The sequence below is a fragment of the Erythrolamprus reginae genome, chromosome 1 (assembly GCF_031021105.1).
Source record: "Erythrolamprus reginae isolate rEryReg1 chromosome 1, rEryReg1.hap1, whole genome shotgun sequence".
Lineage (NCBI taxonomy): Eukaryota > Metazoa > Chordata > Lepidosauria > Squamata > Dipsadidae > Erythrolamprus > Erythrolamprus reginae.
This window is the reverse complement of record NC_091950.1, coordinates 121205820-121227375: the sequence shown is the minus strand read 5'-3', so window position 1 is coordinate 121227375 and position 21556 is coordinate 121205820. Positions and strand designations below refer to the sequence as shown.

General features: G+C 36.9%; 1 protein-coding gene across 3 annotated transcripts in view; it reads right to left on the bottom strand.

Moving 5' to 3' along the window:
* The window catches only part of IRAG1 (inositol 1,4,5-triphosphate receptor associated 1), a 97417-nt gene that overhangs the window by 61986 nt on the left and 13875 nt on the right, over positions 1 to 21556 (bottom strand). For 2 of the 3 annotated variants that reach the window (XM_070763202.1, XM_070763194.1), the window contains exon 2: positions 17286 to 17439. The gene's annotated coding sequence lies outside the window, so the exon portion shown is untranslated. Of the gene's footprint in view, positions 1 to 16024; positions 16178 to 17285; positions 17440 to 21556 lie in introns of all 3 variants that reach the window. The other variant, XM_070763212.1, reaches the window with a different exon arrangement.

Genomic DNA, 21556 nt, shown 5'->3' with positions numbered 1-21556 from the left:
AAACAAGAAAAAAGTCAAGGAAAAAATTGGTCCATTCCTGGGAGAAAGTGGCATGAAGGTGACAAGCCACAGGGAGAAAGCAGAACTACTTAACTCATTTTTTGCATCTGGCTTTATACAAAGGGAAAAAACAGTCCAACCTATCAAAAATAGCACCAGAAAAATATAGATTAGGAACACAAGTTAAAACAGAGAATAAAATGATAAGTGAACACTAGTGATGGGCAAACCCAACGGTGTTCGGGTTTGGCGAGTTCGGACAAACTTCACGCAAAGTTCGGTCGAACCTGAACTCTGAACGGTCCGTGGCGTCAAAGCTCCACCCCAGTAATCCCATTGTTTTTTATTTTTACAGGTTTTTCATTTTTATTTATTTTTATTTTTACGAAAAAAGGACACCGCAGCGGCACCTCAAGCAAAGGGAGGTCCTTTCATGTAAAAATATTTTTTTTTATTTTTACGTGAAAGGACCTCCCTTTGCTTGCGGTGTCATTCTTTCATGTAAAAATAAAAATAAATAAAAATTTAAAAATCCATAAAAATAAAAAACGATGGAATTCCGGGGGCGGAGCTTTGACGTCATGTATACCGGCAGGTTGCTAAGCACGCCAAGGTGATCACTTCCTGGATTCCGGGGGAGGCGCTAGAATAATGGAGGGAGGATGGAATCCAGGAAGTGATCACCTTGGCGAGCTTAGCAACCTGGTGGTATACGTGACGTCAAAGCTCTGCCCCGGAATCTCTTCGTGGGATTCCCCAGCTCCTTTTGTGCCTCCCTTCCAGCTTCCCGACCGGCTCCTCCTCCTCTTCTCAGCAGATGACAGCTGGGCGGTGGTGCTTCGCGGTGCTCGGCACGAATGCCAAACCGGAGCACGAATTTTTTTAAAAAATTCAGGTTTGGGTTCGGCATGCTGAACACCGCAAAATTTGGTACAGACCCAAATTGTGCAGGTTCGGTTCGCCCAACACTAGTGAACACCTGTCTACCCTAGATGAGTTCAAATCACCAGGACTGGATGGATTATACCCCAAGATTCTGAAGGAACTGGCAGACAAGACTCAGAACCATTGAACTATATCTTTCAAAGTTCCTGGAGCACTAGGGAACTGCCAGAGGATTGGAAAAGAGCCAAGTAGTTCCCATCTTCAAAAACGGGAAAAATAGATCCAGGAAACTACAGATCTATCAGTCTGACCTCAATACCAGAGAAGATTCTGGAAAACATAATCAAACAACAAATCAGTGAACACCTAGAAGCAAACAAAGTAATAACCAAAAGCCAATATGGGTTTGTCAAAAACAGATTACGCCAATCTAATTTTATTGCATTCTTTGACAAAGTGGCAAAATTAGTAGACCAAAGGAATACTATCGATATAATATACTTGGACCTACTACTAGAAAAAGTAGAAAAATGTAGCTTAGGCAATGTCACCACCAGATGGATTCATAGCTGGCTGACCAACTGCACTCAATGTGTAGTCCTCAATGGAACTGCATCTACATGGAGGGAAGTATGTAGTAGAGTATCCCAAGTCTCTGTTTTAGGCCCAATACTCTTCATCATCTTCATCAACTACTTGAAAGAGAGGATAGATGGGGATCTCATGAAATTTGCAGACACCAAACTGGCAGGAATAGCCAACACTCCAGAAAATAGGCTTAAGATACATAAGGATCTTGACAGACTTGAACATTGGGTGCTATCTAACAAAATAAAATTGAATGGTGGGGAAAAAAAGTAAGATTCTACATTTAGGTAAGAAAAAACGAAATGCACAGGTACAGTATATGTAGTACCTTGCTCAATAGTAGTAACTATGAGAGGGATCTTGGGTTTCTAATGGACAACTATTTAAATATTAGCCAACAGTATGCTGCAGCTCTCCAAAAAAGCCAAAGAGTACAGAAAAGAGCAACAAAGTTGATTAGGATACTGGGGGCTAAAACATATGAAGAACAGTTGCGGGAACTGGGCATGTTTAGTTTAATGAAAAGAAGGACTAGGGGATACTTGTTCCAATATCTCAGGGGCCGCCACAAACAAGATAGAGTGAAGCTATTCTCCAAAACACCTGACAGTAGGACAAGAAGCAATGGGTGGAAACCGATCAAAGAGAGAAGCAACTTAGAATTAAGGAGAAATTTCCTGACAGTTAGAACAATTAATCAGTGGAACAACTTGCCTGCAGAAGTTGTGAATGCTCCAATACTGGAAGTTTTTATGAAGACGTCTGAAGTGGTGTAGGGTTCACTGCCTCGGCAGGGGATTGGTTAGAAGACCTCCAAGGTCCCTTCCAACTCTGTTATTCTATTCTATTCTATATATAAAATCCAAAAGCCATCTTGTGAAAGAATAGGTATGTTATGGTGGCAGGTGAGATGATTCCTGCTAAGAAACTAAAGTAGATCAGTGCAGTCCCATGACAATAATATGGCTCCCTGTAACAAGAGCATAGTAAAGATTTTATCAAGACTATTCATATTGCTTGACAAATATTCCTTTTGATACAGAGGGAGACAAATGATATAATTATAAAGAGACCTTGAAAGAATCTAGAACAGAAGAGACAATTGTTCCATTTTATTTTCCCTGGCCAGACTTTATTTGGAACAATGTGTCTAGTTACGGGCACCATAGTTCAAAAAAGACACTGACATATTAGAGTGCATCCAAAGGACGGCCACCAAGATAGTGAGGGTCCAAAAATAAAACCTCATTAAGGATGATTAAAACACTGTATCTGCATATGTTTTAACTGCAGAAATTTAGTTAAACTAAATATAGTTCCATAGTTTTAACTACGGAAATGAAATATAACTGTGGTTTTCTGACCTCTGTAAAAGTAAGTTGGAATAGATGATTCTCAACATCCTTTCCAACTCCAGGATTCTAAGAAATACCATTTCTTTTTTTATTATATAATTATTATTTTAAAACGTTTTAGTGTTTTAATTGAGGTATGTTATTTTGAATTCTACACTGCTCAGTATCGCTGATTGAGATAGGCAGTCACGCAAACTGAAGAAAGAAACAAACATTGGGCTGTGTGACAGGGTTGGGTTCCTAGGGTGTGCCGTTCCAGTAGCGGCTCCGGTGCCGTCTCTATTGGTTTGTCGAGTGGCACTATCTCTTTTTTTAAAATTTTGGGTCTTTTTTTGCTTCCTGCACATCGTATGGGGATGCTCAAGCACACAAGAGTTCAGCAGTTTGAGCAAAAAATTGGTGCATGCATGGAAACAAAATTGTACATGCAAGCACACATATACATGAGCACCCAAATCACAAGGATGTGTGCGTATCGCACTGGTATGTGCAGGGTCACCCGCCCCTGCGTGACCAATCCTAACAATAAGACCAAATCTTAAGAACAAATGCACACAAACTAGAATTGAGAAGACAGCAAATGCTGCACTGGTATACCTATAGAAATATTGTTTGTATACATTGTATAAAGAACTCTTTGTATGGAGTGTGGGAAAAGATAAAAGAGAAACACTATATGAAAATACCATATTGGCTATCAACAATAGAAGCATTTATGTACCTGGATAGATTTAATTAAGGGAATATTGCACAATATAAAGATATTTTAACAGATAAAAAGGAATTGAAATCTACCCAAAATTTGCAAAAACCGGGAATAAAGATGGACTGGTATATAGAATAGAATAGAATAGAATTTTATTGGCCAAGTGTGATTGGACACACAAGAAATTTGTCTTGGTGCATATGCTCCCAGTGTACATAAAATAAAATATACATTTGTCAAGAATCATGTGGTACGACACTTAATGATTGTCATAGGGGTCAAATAAGCAATGAAGAAGCAATATTAATAAAATATTAATAATATTAATAAAATATGAGAATGCAATTGCAATCAAGATATGATAAAGCTATTAAAACAGAGGGTATTAATTTAGAAATGACAGTTAAATGAAATACACACAGGAGCAGATGAAAGACTAATTTTAAAAATGTATAATTATTTACTATATATTGATTTAGAATAGAATAGAATAGAATAGAATTTTTTATTGGCCGAGTGTGATTGGACACACAAGGAATTTGTCTTGGTGCATATGCTCTCAACGTACATAAAAGAAAAAGATACATTTGTCAAGAATAAATAAATTTCAAATAATCTACACTATGCTCTTAAAGAGATATAAAGTACAAAGTTTCTTCAATATGCCCTGCTATGCATAAAATGAAGAGCAACACTATGGGGAAAGGACTGACTTCTTAGTTCAGATGGCATTCAGCTGGATTAAAACTTTCTTATATTTTGACATAACAATACAGTACAACACAACACAATACAGGGGCAAAAATATTGACCAGTAACGTTTTCAACACAAGAAAAGAGAACACAGAGTAAGGAACTGAAATAATTGCAAGAAAAAAGAACACAGAGAAATGAACTGAAAAAAATGCACCTCATTCCTTGTAGATAAAATATAATATATAATGGAAGTTCTTCATTTGGCAATGTCTAAATGTTTAGCAAAAGCAGGAACACATACTGTAATGCTCAATGAGATAGACTTTTAAAATTCAAATTTTTTCCACAGCTATTAGTTCTCTTTAAGACAAGTTTATAATATAAATTCCATATTGAATAGGTAATTGGTACTTTTAAAAAGATTGTTTTAATGTCAACTAGAAAATTAGGCTCTGCTGTAGTAGATTTCCATTCTGGGATTTCATTATTCACCTACTATAATCATTTGTTATATATTCCAAATATATATTCCAAATAATTATAGTAGGTGAATAATGAAATCCCTACAGAAGAGCCTAATTTTCTAGTATACATTAAAATATATGCATGCAAGGAACTTGCAAGGTGTTCTACTTACATCTATTATCAGTAATATCTGCTCTCCAAAGTATCCTTCCAGTGATATACTGAATCACAATTTCGACACCATTCTAAATTCTAGAAACCATCTAGGTTTCTAGATGTATGAATTATTTATGCTATAAAATACCAAATTAAATAAAATTCTCTGTAAATATTTATTTTCAGTATTTAGTTCTGAAATTAAAATATTAATGGAATAAATGCCTATTAATTGTGATGGTATTCAAATTTGGTTCTAGCATGCTTTCTGCACAAATTCCAGTTTATATGGCATCTGTTGCCTATTGGGATTTAAGATATTTTTAGCTGTCTTCCTGGAAAAAAACCAGTTTCAGGAAACTTTTAAAATATAATAATTAAAAACATTAATTCCTAGGAGACATGCATTGTAACTTGAATGCTTGGGAAATTGCTCTCATTGGCAGTGCCATTAAGTTGACTCTTTAAATATAAATGCTTACAAAAGCACATTAATGTAGACTGAATAAAAAGTAATAATTTAATCATAAGCAGAATTACAGAAAAGAAATAAGTATTGTATTTTGTGGTAATAATTTAATAATAATAATTTATTAGATTTGTATGTCGCCCCTCTCCGAAGACTCGGGGCGGCTCACAACAACGATAAAAACAATATTATGCTGGCACAAATCTAATATTAAAAAAAAAAACTAAAAAACCTATCATAATTAAAAACCAAACAGCACATACATACCAAACATAAATTATAATAAGCCTGGGGGAAAGGTGTCTGAAATCCCCCATGCCTGGCAGTATAGGTGGGTCTTAAGTAGTTTACGGAAGACAAGGAGGGTGGGAGCAGTTCTAATCTCTGGGGGGAGTTGATTCCAGAGGGTCGGGGCCACCACAGAGAAGGCTCTTCCCCTGGGGCCCGCCAGATGACATTGTTTAGTCGACGGGACCCAGAGAAGGCCAACTCTGTGGGACCTTATCGGCTGCTGGGATTCGTGCGGTAGCAGGCAGTTCCGGAGGTACTCTGGTCCAATGCCATGTAGGGCTTTAAAGGTCATGACCAACACTTTGAATTGTGACCAGAAACTGATCGGCAGCCAATGCAGGCCACAGAGTGTTGTAGATACGTGGGCAAATCTGGGAAGCCCCACGATGGCTCTCGCGGCCGCGTTCTGCACGATCTGGAGTAAGGTGGTATCTGATAAAAATCATGTGAGGATAAAAGGAGGGATTTATTGTTTCTTGGTGAAAAGGCAGATTATATATTAAATATGTAAAAGCCTTGAACTGAGATTAAGTTTCTCATTTTATGTTGTAAATCTTGTTGAAATGGACAAAAGTGAAGCAAGATTTAAAGAGCCAGTCATAGCTTCCAGTGAAATTGTATAATAAGCTAACAAGGAGAGCTAATAGAAATTTTCCAGGTGATTTCAAGAGAAAGAGAAAAGAATGACTGGAAAAGCAACGTTATTAGGATAATGGGAGAATGAAGAGAATAGCTCAAGAGCCAAAGTGGCAGCTGTGACATCACAAATGAAACTACTTCTGTTTCAAATATGGATCACACATTTCTACAAAGAGGGGGAAGGTTGCATACGATGTAAGAACCATATCTTGCTTTTTCAAAAAAAACCTTTGCATCCTTTTTTTTTTAAACTTCGCTACTGCTGCAGCAGACAAATTGTGTTTTGCAAGACTGTATGCTCGGGTTAAAGCAGTGTTTCTCAACTTTGGCAGCTTGAAAATGTGTGCTAGCTGGCTGAGGAATCCTGGGAATTGAAGTCCATACATCTTGCAAGCTGCCAAGGCTAAAAAACACTGGATTAGAGGAATGGAAACATCCCTTGAGTATCTTCTGACTGCATGGATGGTTTATGTCCCGAGAGCTGTTTATTGTCTACTGTGAGGTGATTAACTGTTTTCTAGCTGATTTGCCAGAGATCTGTAAGACAGCTAGGTTTCAGGGAACAAGCCAGTGGATAGGAAAGCTAACAGGAGTTTGCCAGGGGAGATTATCAGAGTTTTTAACTTTTTTTTAAAGAGCTCTTGGTTCTAACGTGAAGGTCTGACAAGAAGAAATAGAAGCTACCAGTGCTACAAGCAAAGTGAAACTGAATCAACTGGAATCTGCAATTTTGTGACCGGAAAGGCTTGTGGAATGTTTTATTTATTTATTTATTTTGTCCAATACACAATGAGAGTTTTAGTGGGTATATATCTATATACACATAGTAAAATACATGATGAAGGTTATAGAGGAGATACCCATAGTAAAATATATCTAAGAAATAATAGAAAAGAAGATATAGTAATAGAACATATCAATGAAAGAATAGAAGAAGAGATATAGGAATAGAAGAAAGGTATAGGAGATATAGGAAAGCAATAGGACAAGGGACAGAAGGCACTCTAGTGCACTTGTACTCATCCCTTTCTGACCTCTTAGAAATCTGGATAGGTCAACCATGGATAATCTAAGGGTAAAGTGTTGGGAGTTTGGGGATGACACTATGGAGTCCGGTAATGAGTTCCACGCTTCGACAACTCAGTTACTGAAGTCATATTTTTTACAGTCAAGTTTGGAGTGGTTAATATTAAGTTTAAATCTGTTGTGTGCTCTTGTGTTGTTGTGGTTGAAGCTGAAGTAGTCGCCGGCAGGCAGGACGTTGCAGCATATGATCTTGTGGGCAATACTTAGATCTTGTTTATGTTTGTCTTCCCATGTCAAAGCAACATCTAAAGTATATTTTTCAGCAATGCACAGTTGTAGCAGTCATCATCATTGTCATCATCATCACAATTCCAACAACAACTGTGAATACCTATAATTCAGCTGATAAGAAAAGGTAAGGATTTATCATTAGAAATAAAACAGGCTCTACAGCAGAACATGAGGTGGAAATAACTCCTTAAATAAGACAAACAGAGGGGCAAGCCCAGTGAATCTGAATAACAAATAGAAACACAGAAAATCCGTGGATCACCAGAAAACACTGGATTAGAGAAATGGAAACAGTTTTCAGGCTCCTGCAGATAACGGAAGTTCAGAGCTTTCACATGAAGGTAACTGATATTGCAAAATGGAAGAAGACAGGACAATGGAGAAGCAGAAAAGCTGTGGTAGTTTGTGACTTGTTATTAAGAACTACAACAAAAGTATGCCAGCAGGACTTAAAACTTCAATGTGTGATGTCTTCCAGGAATAGGAATACGACAGAACAGTGTTCAAGATTTAACAAGTCCATTGACAATTATCCCTTCCTGCCAACAATACTGCATAGAAAAGTATCAGCCATGCATCACAGATGTTTAAGATCTTCGAATGTAGATTCTGACTGAATGTAAGAAAAAGTTTCCTAACGATAAGGAACAATGGAACATTCCTCAATGAAACAAAATTCTTCATTGGATGTGTTCACATTGCAGCTAGATACCCATTTATTTAAGATGTTTTAATTTGGATTCCTGCACTAAGCAGAGAATGGAACTTAGTGCTATAAATGGCCCCTTTAATCTTTATGATTCGTTAGATTGGAGTACAAGGCACACCAAGCCCTCATTAAATAGATAATACAACTATTGTACAAAGGTACTTGCCAGAAATTAAAAGAACAAGCTCCTAAAACTGAATTCGGCAACAGTATTGACATTCATCACTAGAAGTGAAAGGCTGACCACTCGGCCACCACCGCCGGAGGCTTTGAAATAGGTGGTCACGCAATGACGTGCGCAATCGCCCAGGATGCCTTGTGCTTAGCGCTAGGTATTCTGGGGGGGGGCTGGGTGGAGTGCCTTCGCTTAAAAGCGACAGGTTGCTGCTCTCCGCCCTTTCCAATTTTGGATTCATCAGCCCCCATTGCAGGCACCAACCCGCCCTCCCCAGGGTCTCAGTGTGATTTCTGGTCGCCTTTGGGGGCTGAGTAGGAATTTTTGGCGGCCATACTGCAGTTTAAGTTATGGCCATTTTTTCGCCTACTCCACACTGGATCAGGGGATGGGAAAGGTTAGGGGATACTTAGCAATAGTTGCTCTCAGGAATGGGTTAATTGACTCGAATTCCCTTGGTCACTGGGATGGCGGTATGGGGCGGAAAAAGAGGCTGGCAGCAACTGTGTGATCTCCTTTAGGTCACCTTTTGGAAGGTCATGGGCTCCCCCTCACCAGAAGCTCCAGGCAGAATTCGCCTGAGTGTTGGGGAGGGGGTGCCCTTGGGGCTCACTCGCCGCAAGCCCACAAAGGGGGGTGAACCTTCCCACATGCCTTGGGTGTGGCAGAGGGCAAGGGAAGGTCAAAGCCAAGGTCAAGTTCAAGGTCAAGTGCGACCTCCCCTTGCTTGGCAAGGAGTTTCGCCCTTAGTTGCCCAAGGATGTTTGGAACGGAAGTTCCGCCCCATTGACTTCCTCTGCAGGTCCACATTTAAATAAATAAATTGACCCATAAAACCCAGTTCTGTGGTCCGTGTGCTTATTCCGCATCCGACACAATTAATTTTCACACATCAGTGAAAAACCATATATTAAAAATCTTACCAAAACAAGAACCAGACAGAAACTGTACCTCTGTCCAAAAAGAGAGGGCTGCTCTAGACTATTCTGTTGCTACTTGGGAGGAAGAGGCACAAAATATTGAACACTGATTTTATTGTACATAGGAACTGAATTTGCCACAAATCAATTATTGGAATTTTGCAATGGATAATTAGCCTTTCTGCAACAAATCTACTCATTAAAAATGTACATTTTTATTCATTCCAGTCTAGTTTATCAGAAGAAACCTAGTGTATGTACCATTACAAACTCATACCTTTCACAATCGCTTGTACCCAGAAAATTTTACATCAGATAGTAAAATATCCATCCTGGGATAATAAAAGGAGGCCTTAAAAGTAGAATAATTTTAACTAACTCTTTAAACTTGTGCCAAGTTGACAAAAGCACGGAGGCTGCTGAACATGCTGTAATTGGGCAAAAGGGCACCAAACAAGAACAATATCTTCTTCAGAGCTACTCTCAGAGGGATATGCTTAAGGTCCGGTTAAAAACACTGATTGAACTGAGATTCACTTACACTTTAAGGGACAATCTATACCTAGCTCAAAATGTAATGAAAAACCAATGAAAAATCAAAAAGGAATGCTACTATCTTGTTCAGATAGAATTATTGCTGCTATGTTCTGCAATAGATCTCTAGCATTCTATATGGAGTCCAGATGGAGGTTATGAAGCTAGGTTATCTGTACCTCCGGGGCCCAATGGTAAAGATGAATCTAGGTGCACCCTCATTACCTGGTTCTTCTGGGAAAAAAGGTAACCACATATTTTATTTCTATTGATCTGAACTGAGAAATTACCCACTAACAAAATGGTTTGAATGGAACTTCTGTTAGTTAGCTTTCACCCATTTATTGGCATGATAGGATGCAAGGTTAGCAACTCACAAAGGTGCTTTTCCAAAAGGCAACTGGACTTTGATGTTCTTTTTCCTTGAAAACATTTTGCTTCCCATCCAAGAAGCTTCTTCAGTTCTCTTCTTAATTTCAAAAGAAAAAGCCAACAAAGTTCAGTTGCCTTTGGGACAGGCATGACTGAATGGCTGAGAATCCCCATAGAGATCCTGTAGGGAAGATCGCCTACTACCATAAGTTACATCAGTTACATGCCTAACTCTGTCTGTCTGTCTCTGTCTGTCTGTCTCTCTTTCCCTCTCTCTCTCCACCCCTCCATCTCCTCAAATTATCTTTTTTATTTAAAGTTTGCAATTGCAATAAAGAAAAAAGAAGATGGAAGATATCCATGATGGATATAAATCTCCGGGGCTACTTAATACACTGTATAAATGACTGGTGATGTTATAAACTGCTCAAAAATACTGTAGATGAAGCAGGACAATGCAAATATTATTCTTCAAGGTAATTAAGACCATTTCAGTAGAAAACTAGACTTAATCCCTAATGGAAATACAGCCAAAAAATGAGATCTCCTTTGAAAATAAACAGCTTTCTATGGTTGCTTTTACCCTTTAAAATTAAGGATATTATCTAGAGGACGTCTTCTCCACTAAATAAACATGAAATCATATTGAATATTAGATAATAACTGTTTGTAAATTCCAACATTGCTATTCAAAAATGTGAGAAAAAAATTAAAGCTGGAGAAAGTAAATGCAATTTACTGAAGATTATTCATCAAGAGTTTTAAGGGAAAAAAAGTAGATTTAAAATAAAATTCAGAAGTTGACACAGAGGTATAACATGCTAATTTGGATGGTTGTAATGAGCTAGCATTTCAGTAGAGAAGAATGCCCTGCTATTAACTCATAAAATCCAGCAAATAAAACATTCAACCTTTAGAGCAGAATAGCTTGTATAATTAAGAATTTTATAAAATATATAAAACTGGTGCAGAACCATGAATATTGTAAATTACTTCCAATCCAAAAACTCACAGCTCACTACATTCTGATGTTCCAATCATATCCAATATAATATAAATAGGTTTTGTTTAGATGATTCATGTTTTGGAATTTCACTGCTTAAAATAGAGAGGCAGAATATTAATCTTTACCCTACAGCTCAAATCTCAGAATTGGATGCAAAGAAACTTTCTTGAATTGCTGAACAGTTTAGAGACTATAATATGCAGGAAGTGATGTTCTGGGAGTTCTATTCCATAAAAGGAAAAAGTATTTAGAAACGCTTGGCTTTCAATTGTGTCCTTGCAGCTCATTTAACCACAGTAAGTAAGTTGAATACAAATCAGTAAACTTGCTTGACCCATGCCTAAATACCTTGGCAGATGAAGGTGATTTACTTCATTTTTATAGCTAAACTGAGTGCTGACCTTAAAGAATCCATTTTACCATGGCAAAGAAAGAGAGAAAAATATAAGAATGCAAAGAATTTTTAAATGATTGCAAAGATATATCAACAGTTTAATATATCTTGGGCTTGGCATAGAAATCTCATAGTTTTATCTCATTACCCTCCTACTATGGTATAAGCCGTTTTACACATAAACTAAATATTCACTTAAGGATGTGTGGCCAGAACTATTCATAATCTATTTCGATGAGACAAAGAAGTCCTGCGCTTTTTATTTTTCAGGTTGGTTCCCTTAATAAGGATTGTTTGAGAAATGATTTGACTAAAATGGTGGGGAACTGGAACTGGAAAATAGGTCTTGTGGATTTTGTTGAATGTTTCCTTCATATTTGCTCCACTCAGAAGTGGATGCCTCCTGGTTCAGACCAGATCGCTTGAACTGGTAGCAACCCGCTGGTGTTGTCATGATGGCGTCACAGATCCGGTTTGGTTGGTCTATGGGTTGTGTCATCTTTTTTTTTTGCATTTTTTTCCAATTGTTTTACTGTTTGGAAGTTTTTTTCTCTGCTGCTGCTTGAAAAAGGTCCCTCTCACCTGCCCCAGGTTTATGCTTACTGTTATTCCTTTGCCCGAAGCACAGATGGTCAGCTCTTCACCTGTGTTTTGGGCTGATTATAGCTACTGAGCATGCGCGGAAGCAGAATAGCATGAGAGAGGAGCAAACAAACGCACATGCGTGAAATGTCACAATGTGAACCAGTTCCGAAGGTAAGTGGATCCCTCCCCCCGACTCTAGTAAAATACTCTTCTGTGTTATATAGTTTTTTATTCTTTCCAATCCAACTGAATGTTAGAAATAAATTATATAAGAAGCTCATCTCAAGTCTTTCTACTCAAAAGAAGAGTATTTCTCCAACACCTGAATAGAATGAGACTACATTTGATATAATGGGGAGAATCAAGGGGGGGAATTGAAAATTGGCTGGATCCAAATGGCAGTAGTCGAGTTATTTTTCTTGGTATTCACTTAACTGTTTCCTAATTATTTGAACACAGAATGGTTTTAATGAGCAAGATTATGTTAAATAATTAAAAAGGCTTTGAGGTCATTATAGTTAGGGAAATAATGGAATTAAGAAAATATCAATATGGAGATGATCATACTAATACTGTAGTAAACATTCTGCAATATAAAGTTTGTTCCTTCCATGACTGCATTTAGAAACCACCATACCAACTCCAAAGGTTAACTGCAACAACAAAGCTGCTCTCTGTTATACATTCCCATGATCTCTTTCCTAAATTATTCCAAGATGTTAGACTTCTCAAACACAATGCATGGCAAAAGTTTGAATTAAGAACTGTATTCAGCTGCCTACAATTGTCTAAAATGAACTAACTTGCAAATAACTAAATTTTATTAAAATTGGCTATTACGGTAGATTATGGATCTGAAAGATTGGAGGAATATAGTGGATTAACTTGAGTTTGGACTATTAATGTTATCTAACAAAACATTCTACAAAACATAAGAAGAGAGGTGATAGAAGAAAAGAGAAAAGAAGGAAAGTTAAATAAGACTTTAAAATTTGGATAATTGGTAAGATATATAATTGAAAAACTATAAGGCTGTAAATTATTACAGAATTTTAAATTGTCTACAAAATATGTATGGTGTGCAGTACTGGGTTCTAAATCCCATCACTACTGGTTCGTATGTGCAAAGGCATCCCGGGCTAGTGGGCAGGAGCAACCCACTGCTGACAGTGTGAAAAGAAAACTGCAAATAAAACATGTTTTGTTAAACTCTGCAATTAATGTAAACATTCTAATATTACATTACAATATTATAATTTTAAATAATATTAACTTTACAGTGCAGCTCTGCCTACTCACTTTACCAAAAAACCCACACACAACAGAACATCATACAGGGCAGTGTTTCCCAACCCTGGCAACTTGAAGCTATTTGGACTTCAACTCCCAGAATTCCCCAGCCAGAATTCGCTGGCTGGGGAACTCTGAGAGTTGAAGTCCAAATAGTTTCAAGTTGCCAAGGTTGGGAAACACTGGTATAGGGGATAGATTTCAGATTGTGTTATTCCTGGTTTGCTCAGGGATTCAATGCACAGGCATGTACGCGTTGCACATGCACATATACAGTACTAAAAAAAGCTTCGTGCATACACAGAAGCAAAAAACAAGATGGCGGCACTTATGACATTGCAGAGAGAACCAGCTCAGGGGTGTGGCAGGCCTGGTCACTACTGGTTCCAGCAACCCAGGCCGTCAAGTTACTACCTATTCTATAGAACCAGTCTGAACCCACCTCTGATCATATACAGTGCTTCTTAATGGAGATCAAACCATCTAGTACTCTTTCAGTCCCACAGAATATTCCTTTTAGACCTGCTGTTTGTTATTTGGAGAAGGCTGCTTCCATCACAGAAGCAGTTGTAAATCAAATTAACCATTTCTAATATATTTATGAAAGGTTTCTGATTCTGTACTGTATCAACAGCAAAATGAATTAAGTTAGAATACTGAAATCATTAGATGTATCTGAAGTAGCTTTAAATTCAAAACAGTTCTGGTTAAGTGTCAAAGAATTAATAATTCTTCTGTTTAATCTGTTCTTCATGTTGTTTTTGTCACTACCTTTAGCTCTTGAATTCTTGCACAGCCTTTAAAACAATGTGATCTTGAGCAAAGTTGACCCCCTCCAATAAAACTACTGAAATCTCAAGAGAACCCCAAATTCCTCAAGATTACAGCTTCTTATTGAAATCTCACTGAATTTGTCCTTTTCATGAGATTGTGGTAAGTTTTATTATTGCATGGTTTGTTTTAAATTGCAATGTAAAATTAGCATTCAGATATTTTCTTTAATTGTTCTGATGAGTGTAATATATTGTTGTTTAATAATTTCTTGAGTGACAATTCCTAATTAAGCTCTTTGATTTAAAAGAACTGTATAATTAAGCTTACCACTATATCACTTGTTTTTTTTTAATGTCTGAAAGTTGAATAATCTTTTTCTAAGTAAGTTCAATTTTGTTTGTTAGAAGGGCTGCATGCAAGAAGAACTGAAGGGTTTTAAAATAAAAGTTTTTTTTAAAAAAAAAAACACATTTTCCTTACTGTCCCATTTGCATCAAGTATACCAAGAACACATCACAACCTCTGGATCCAACATGGGTCAAGTTTATATTTTGACAGATTTACAGAATTGCAATGTAAAAAAATTCCAGATGTACACTTTTCGTAAAAAAGTTATGTTCTAAAATCAAATTGTTTGGAAATATTCTATTTCTGTTCTCCTATTTGTGGTCTCCTTAACCATTCATACATTAAAAAAAAACCTCTGTATTTTCTTTACTGATTTTTCAATATACAGTACTGGATATTTTTCTTAAATAAAGGCAATGGGACAATATGCAGATCTTCTCAAGTGAATCTCAGTTGGATCTTTAACCCTGTCAAAATTTCCAGGAGTGATACTGTGGAACCCAAACAAACGGCAAAAAAAAACCCAACCCCAAAACATGTCCAAATTGTAGGCAAGAACTGTGACTTCATCCAGTTCTCTTTGCTTAGTGGTGACATCAAAGTATCGGGGAAAACCTTCCTATCACTTCAGCATGAGGTGGCCTTGCAAATCTCAAGTTTTCTACCATTTGTTTCCTTGCTGCAGAAACAAATGACGCTGGGCAAAACTATGAGGGGGAGGAAACTGCCTGGTTGCTGATATTTGTGCTCGCTTTTAGTTAACGGTGGGAGTGCTTATTAATTTGTGGGTGTACTGAGCATAGTTAAGATAACATTGTGGGTGCTGGGTATGAGATTCTTTTTCTGGATTTTGGCTGAAGATAACAATGAGGAGCAAATGCCCTGATCAAACACTGCATTATCTCCCCATTCTAAAACAGACAAATTTCCTCTAGCATTTTGGTGTTGTTTTCAGAAGGCAGAACAACACATTTTTTCAATAGCATCCTTGTTACTGGAGCATTTAGTTTATAGAAGATGGGCACATTCACCCTTAATTTGAAATCTACTATTTTACTATTTCTCAGTTGAAATGAACCCTAGTGATTTAAACAGGAAAAAGTTGTGTGGGTGCATTTGAGGACGCTGTTGGGGAGGTGGTTAAATCTGTTCCATGCCCTTAATGACCTACAATGACCTGTAATTCAAAAGTTTGGGAGGTTTATTTTTCATTTGGCATAAATCTGCCTGCATGGGGGTTGTTGTTTTTTTTGCACTGTTCTCTAAATTTTACTGAAAAAGTTAAAAAAGATAATAAATGGGAATGTAAACTAAACAAAGATTTTCTGAACAAGAATCCATTGAACTTACATCAGAGGTGGTACTCAGTAGGTTCTGACCAGTTCTGGGTGGGGTGGGAATAGAGATTTTACAGTATCCTTCTCCTGCCACACCCACAAAGCCATGTCCCCAAAGCCACGCCCACAGTAAAAATATTTTTAATCCCACCACTGACTTAGATGGCTATAATAAATAAAAGATAAACAAGATGTGATAAGTTACAGACTTAATAATTATTACATTTCAATATCTATTGAATATGTAAACCTAATTCTGACAATTTGTTTTGTTTTGATATATTCACTTCCAATTTGCATGTGTGTGTGTGTGTTTTGAATATGCAATTTGAATGTGAATAACTAATAAATGTATTCAGCGTATTCACATTCAATTTATTCACAAAGGTTTTGAATTTAAATGAACAAACAGCAGTGTATGTCCTTATGTTTAATTATGTCAGCCTTCTCAGGTAGACCAAACATCACCAGATGAGCCAATTCTACTTTACTGCAAGACTACATTAACAGAAGCTTGCAAGTACAAATCTTCCACTGTCTTTTTTTGTAGCCTAACAAATTAGGAAGTTTCCTTTCTGAGTTTCTTCTCTGCCCATTATGCCTTGGGGGGCTGCACATTCTTTTATCTGATTGTTTCCTAGGTCGCATCTCCCCCCTCCACTCAAAGTCTTTCCCACATACCATCACAAATTGGCAATACCAATATTCAAACAACTTTTAACTGTACATTTGCATTAAAATTTAATTGCATTGCAATTAAAATAGAAAAGAGCAAAGGTGTAAATACTTTCCTCAGAAAAGATAGGCTCCATTGATTATTTTTTTAAAAAACATGCCCAATTTACTGTGGCAATAGAATCTAATTATACATATTTTTATCTAACAGTCAACATTTGGTTGCATAATTAGTTACCATAGGAACTTTGTTAGGGTTACATTCAATGTTCCAGATTCGCAACATACTTTAAGAGGAAACAGAAAGATAGGAAAATATGATGCCTCTTTACATTTGTCATACTAGCTTACTTTGTTTTTCAAAAGTTCACTGACTTACTTTGCTAAATGAACTGATCACTTAATCCTTGCTTTTTTCCCCCTTTCCATTTATTTTAAAACATTACTCAATGAGAAATTCTAGTGAGTTTAATAAATCTTTTAAATTAAACAACTTTTAAGGGCATTAGCATCAGCACCTAATAAAGGATTTATTGAAAACGTATTTTACAAGACATTTTATAAAGACAGTCCTTTTGCAAAAAATAGCTTTACTTTACCTTGTATTGTTCTGCCCATGCTCATTTTTAGAGGCCTGCCATTTTCCATTTAAGAAATTTTCTTTGAATTCCCATCTTTGACCCTAGAAGAACCGATTAGGAAGCGTCCAACAACATCTCTTCTGGGTTGAAATGTATTCTTACTTCAGTGCATCTGTGATTAACACATAATATCGGAAGATTTATTTTATTTATTCTTTGTCCAATATACAATACATATGGAAGAGAATAGACATTAAGTAATATATATGACGATAGAAAGTAAATAGAAGAGAAGTAGATGGGAGGGAGGGAGTATATATGATATAAGAGATAAGGAGAGAATATATATAGATATAGATATAGATATATAGATATAGATAAGGAGAGAATATATATGACATATGAGATAAGGAAAGAAAATTGGACAGGGGACGATAGGCACATCAGTGCACTTATATACGCCCCTTACAGAAACTAGGAGGCAACACTGTACTTATGTAATTTGCAAATGCTTTTGCTGTAAAGCTTAAAGTTGCACTAACAAAAAAGTTCCATTGCAGCTTAATTTAAAAGTACATGTTAAATCCAGTGTAATGTAACCTGACATATTAGATAAACAGCAAGCTGAAACTTATTTAGAGAGGGAGAGGGAGGGAAGATTATTTTAAGGAATAACTAATTCTGAAAATAAGTGTAGACTTATTTTAAAAGTCGGGAAAGTTTGCTTGTACTTTTGATCTATGGATGGAGGGAGTTCCAATTGTGGTCCTAAATCAAGGACCACCAGTAAAAAAAATAAGTTTCAGGGAACAAATTATACCTGTTAATAATACCGTATATATTCTTCCAGCTATTATGCCATTTTTAACTTAATATAAATTATGTAACCTTTTCAACTGATTAAATTCACAGGTGAACCAGAAAAAAATATCTTGTTAGCTAACCACAAAGTTACCTGCATTCAATTCAGAACTTTGATTGAGAAAGTAACCTATTTGAAGTATTCCCTTCTCCTAACTAGTTACCCATCCAGCTGATTTATCTGGATATTGTTTGGTACAGGATCATAATTATTACGTCTATTCCTAGTACAGTACTATTAGTCTTCATAGAATTATCTAATTTCTGTAGACAGTTCCCTTAACTCATGGATTAGCTGTAATTCAAGTATCAAGATCCTTTTTATCCAATATATTTCTGAATACAGATTAGAAAGTAGATGTATCCATTTGCTATAACACATCTCAATTTGCTATACCATCACCGACCATGCAGCTCTCAAAAGTTTTTTCTTGAGATACTGTATCCATCAACATAACAATATGCTTATCCTTGTGCTATCGGCAGGATACATTAATAAAGCCATTTAATAATGTAACTCAGTTCATTCTCTCTTGTTGGAATACCAGACTTAAATCTTCAGTTTATATGTCAAATCTAAAGAAAAAATGGCTCCCAATTCAACCTCCATTTACCTACTTTTAGATGTGAGGGTGTACATTAAAGATACACCCTAGAAATCAGTCACCACTATCATTCAAAGAGAGGTGCTGAATTTACAGTGAAAAAGATTGGACACCAGAACAGAAATAACAAGCATTGGTCAAAACAGACATCTGAAGAGGTTGTTCATTTCAAAGCATACCAAAGCTCAGCAATATGTATCACAACAATTGTTTGAAGGATAGATCTGAACCCATCATATCACATGGAATCTTTTTTCTACATAGAGGTAATCTTAGACTTATAAATTAATGACTGTTTGGAGTTACAAAGGTACTGGAAAAAGTGACTTATGATAGTTTTCACACTTACAACCGTGGCAACATCCCTATAGTCATGTGATCAAAATTTGGAACCTTGGCAATTAGTTCATATTTATGCCCGGTGCAGTTTGTCAAGGTCATGTGATCACATTTTGCCACCTTCTGACAAGCAAATTCAATGGAAAAACCATCAAAATCATTTCACAACCATCAAAAGTGGGTTCCTCCCAATTCGGACCGGTTCACCCACATTGGTAGTGGGTGACCCACTGGTGATGTCACGATGATGTCACAGAACCTGTTCAGTCGGTGCCAGTCCATGGGTGCCGTCATCTTTCTAAAAAATTATTTATTTATTTATTTATTTAGACATTTGATACATATTTTTTTCTTCTGAGCAGGTGCAGAAGCCAAGTTCCGGTACTATGCATGCATCACCATCTTGTTTTCAGTTGGGTTTTTTTCAAATGGATTTTTAAAAAAAATTATGGCACTGAGCATGTGCACAGTCATGCAGCGCCAGAGGAAGTAAACTGGCAGCAAGGTAAGTTAGAACCCATCCCTGACAACTGTGTTATAAATTTAACAACTACAGTGATTCACTTAACAACTGTGCAAGGAAAGTCGTAAAATGGGGCAAAAGTAATTTAACTGCCTCGCTTAGCAACAGAAATGTTGGGATCAATTATAGCAGTAAGTTGAGGACTACCTGTACAAGAAAGAGACAGCATATATACAAATATAAAAACAATGTACGTAACTGAGAAAGGGAGAGATTATCATTTTGAATTAGAGTTTTGTAAATAAATCACAAAGTCCCAGCAAACATTAAATTAATCCTATTATTTTGCAAAAACTGGTGTAAAAACAAAAACAAAATCACAGAGGAAAGAATATTACCTATAGTACACATTTAAAACTATAAAAATGAATTTTAATTTTGATATTAATTGAAACAGTAACATTAATTCCAGAAAAGAGTACAGTAGTCCCTCGCTATATCGCGCTTCACCCACCACGGCTTCACTTCATCACGGGTTTTGAAGTCAGCGTTGGCACAGATACAGCGCTTAGAAGTTTGGAAGGGCAGGACAAGCCAACCAGCCCGCGGCTGGGCGAATGATGAGCGGGGCGGGGACTCGAGGGCGGGAGAGGAAGTGCTGGGTGGGTGGAGGGGGAAAGAAAGAAAAGAAAAAAGAGAGAGAGAAAAAAAGAATCAGCCGGGGCAGCTCACCAGGGACTTTCCAGCCGGGGCAAGGCAAAAAAGACAACGTTTGGCCGAACTGCTACAAAGAATAGCAGTGGGTCGGGAATGCTCGGGGGCGGCGATTCTTTTGCCCCCCTCCCCTTCTTTTCCTCAGGCGCAGAGTAAGTAGTAGTGGGGGGGGGGGGAAGGTTAGCCGGCCGTTGCTCGCCTCCAGGCATCCGGAGCTGGTGGGAAGGAGGAGAAATTCCCCATCGCGGATTTCACCTATCGCGGCCGGGTCTGGAACGTAACACCAGCGATAGGTGAGGGACTAGTGTACAGTACAATTAAATTATGAGCAAACACAATGAATAGAAAAAATAGAATAGAATAGAATAGAATTTTTTATTGGCCAAATGTGAATGAACACACAAGGAATTTGCCTTGGCGCACATGCTCTCAGTGTACATTAAAAGAAAAGATAGGTTTGTCAAGAATCATAAAGCACAACACTTAACGTTTGTCATAGGGGCCAAATAAGCAATCAAATCATATTAGGAACAACTCAATATAAATTGTAAGTATACAAGCAACAAAGTTAAAATGATACAGTCATTTATGGGAAGAGATGGGTGATGGGAACAATGAGAAGATTAATAGTAGTGCACATGACAAGTCTCAGACACTTTAAACTGACATTCAGTTCAGTCTCCACAAACTTGGGCAATGTGTTCAGTTTAATCCCATAACTATTACTGAGAATTCTGGTTGCTGAAGTCCACACAGTAAAGTCCCCAAGCCTGAGGAAAGATTGAAATCACTGATATTTTTGGTACTAAGCCAAAGTTTATGAAGTTTTGATTTTTTTTAAAAAAGCACTGGGAAATAGTAAGATCCTAATTAATTTGTATACTTTCATATGTAAATGGGAAACAAAGAAACCAAGAACTTACAAAAAGCCAATTATATAATCAAATAGCCCTTCATTATTTCAATGTAAAGAAACACCAAATAAATGAACTACTGCATATGCAGGATAACTTTTGATGATGTTATTCCAAATTCCAGGATAATTATTGATGGTGTTATTCCACCAATAATGATGGTGTTATTCATTCACTATGTCTTATTCTTGGCAATTATGTGGACAGGTCTCTCCACATCTTCTGATCTTGCACTACGTCTTCAAGTTGTTCTATGTTCTGTCTGATGTCAGCTTTAATGGTGCCATTACACAAGATTGTTTATACATGAAGCCCAACAAGCAAGACCTTTTTAATTCTCACTTGCATATTACATGTCATTTAAAAATGCAATTGTTCACACCTTTCTGTAAT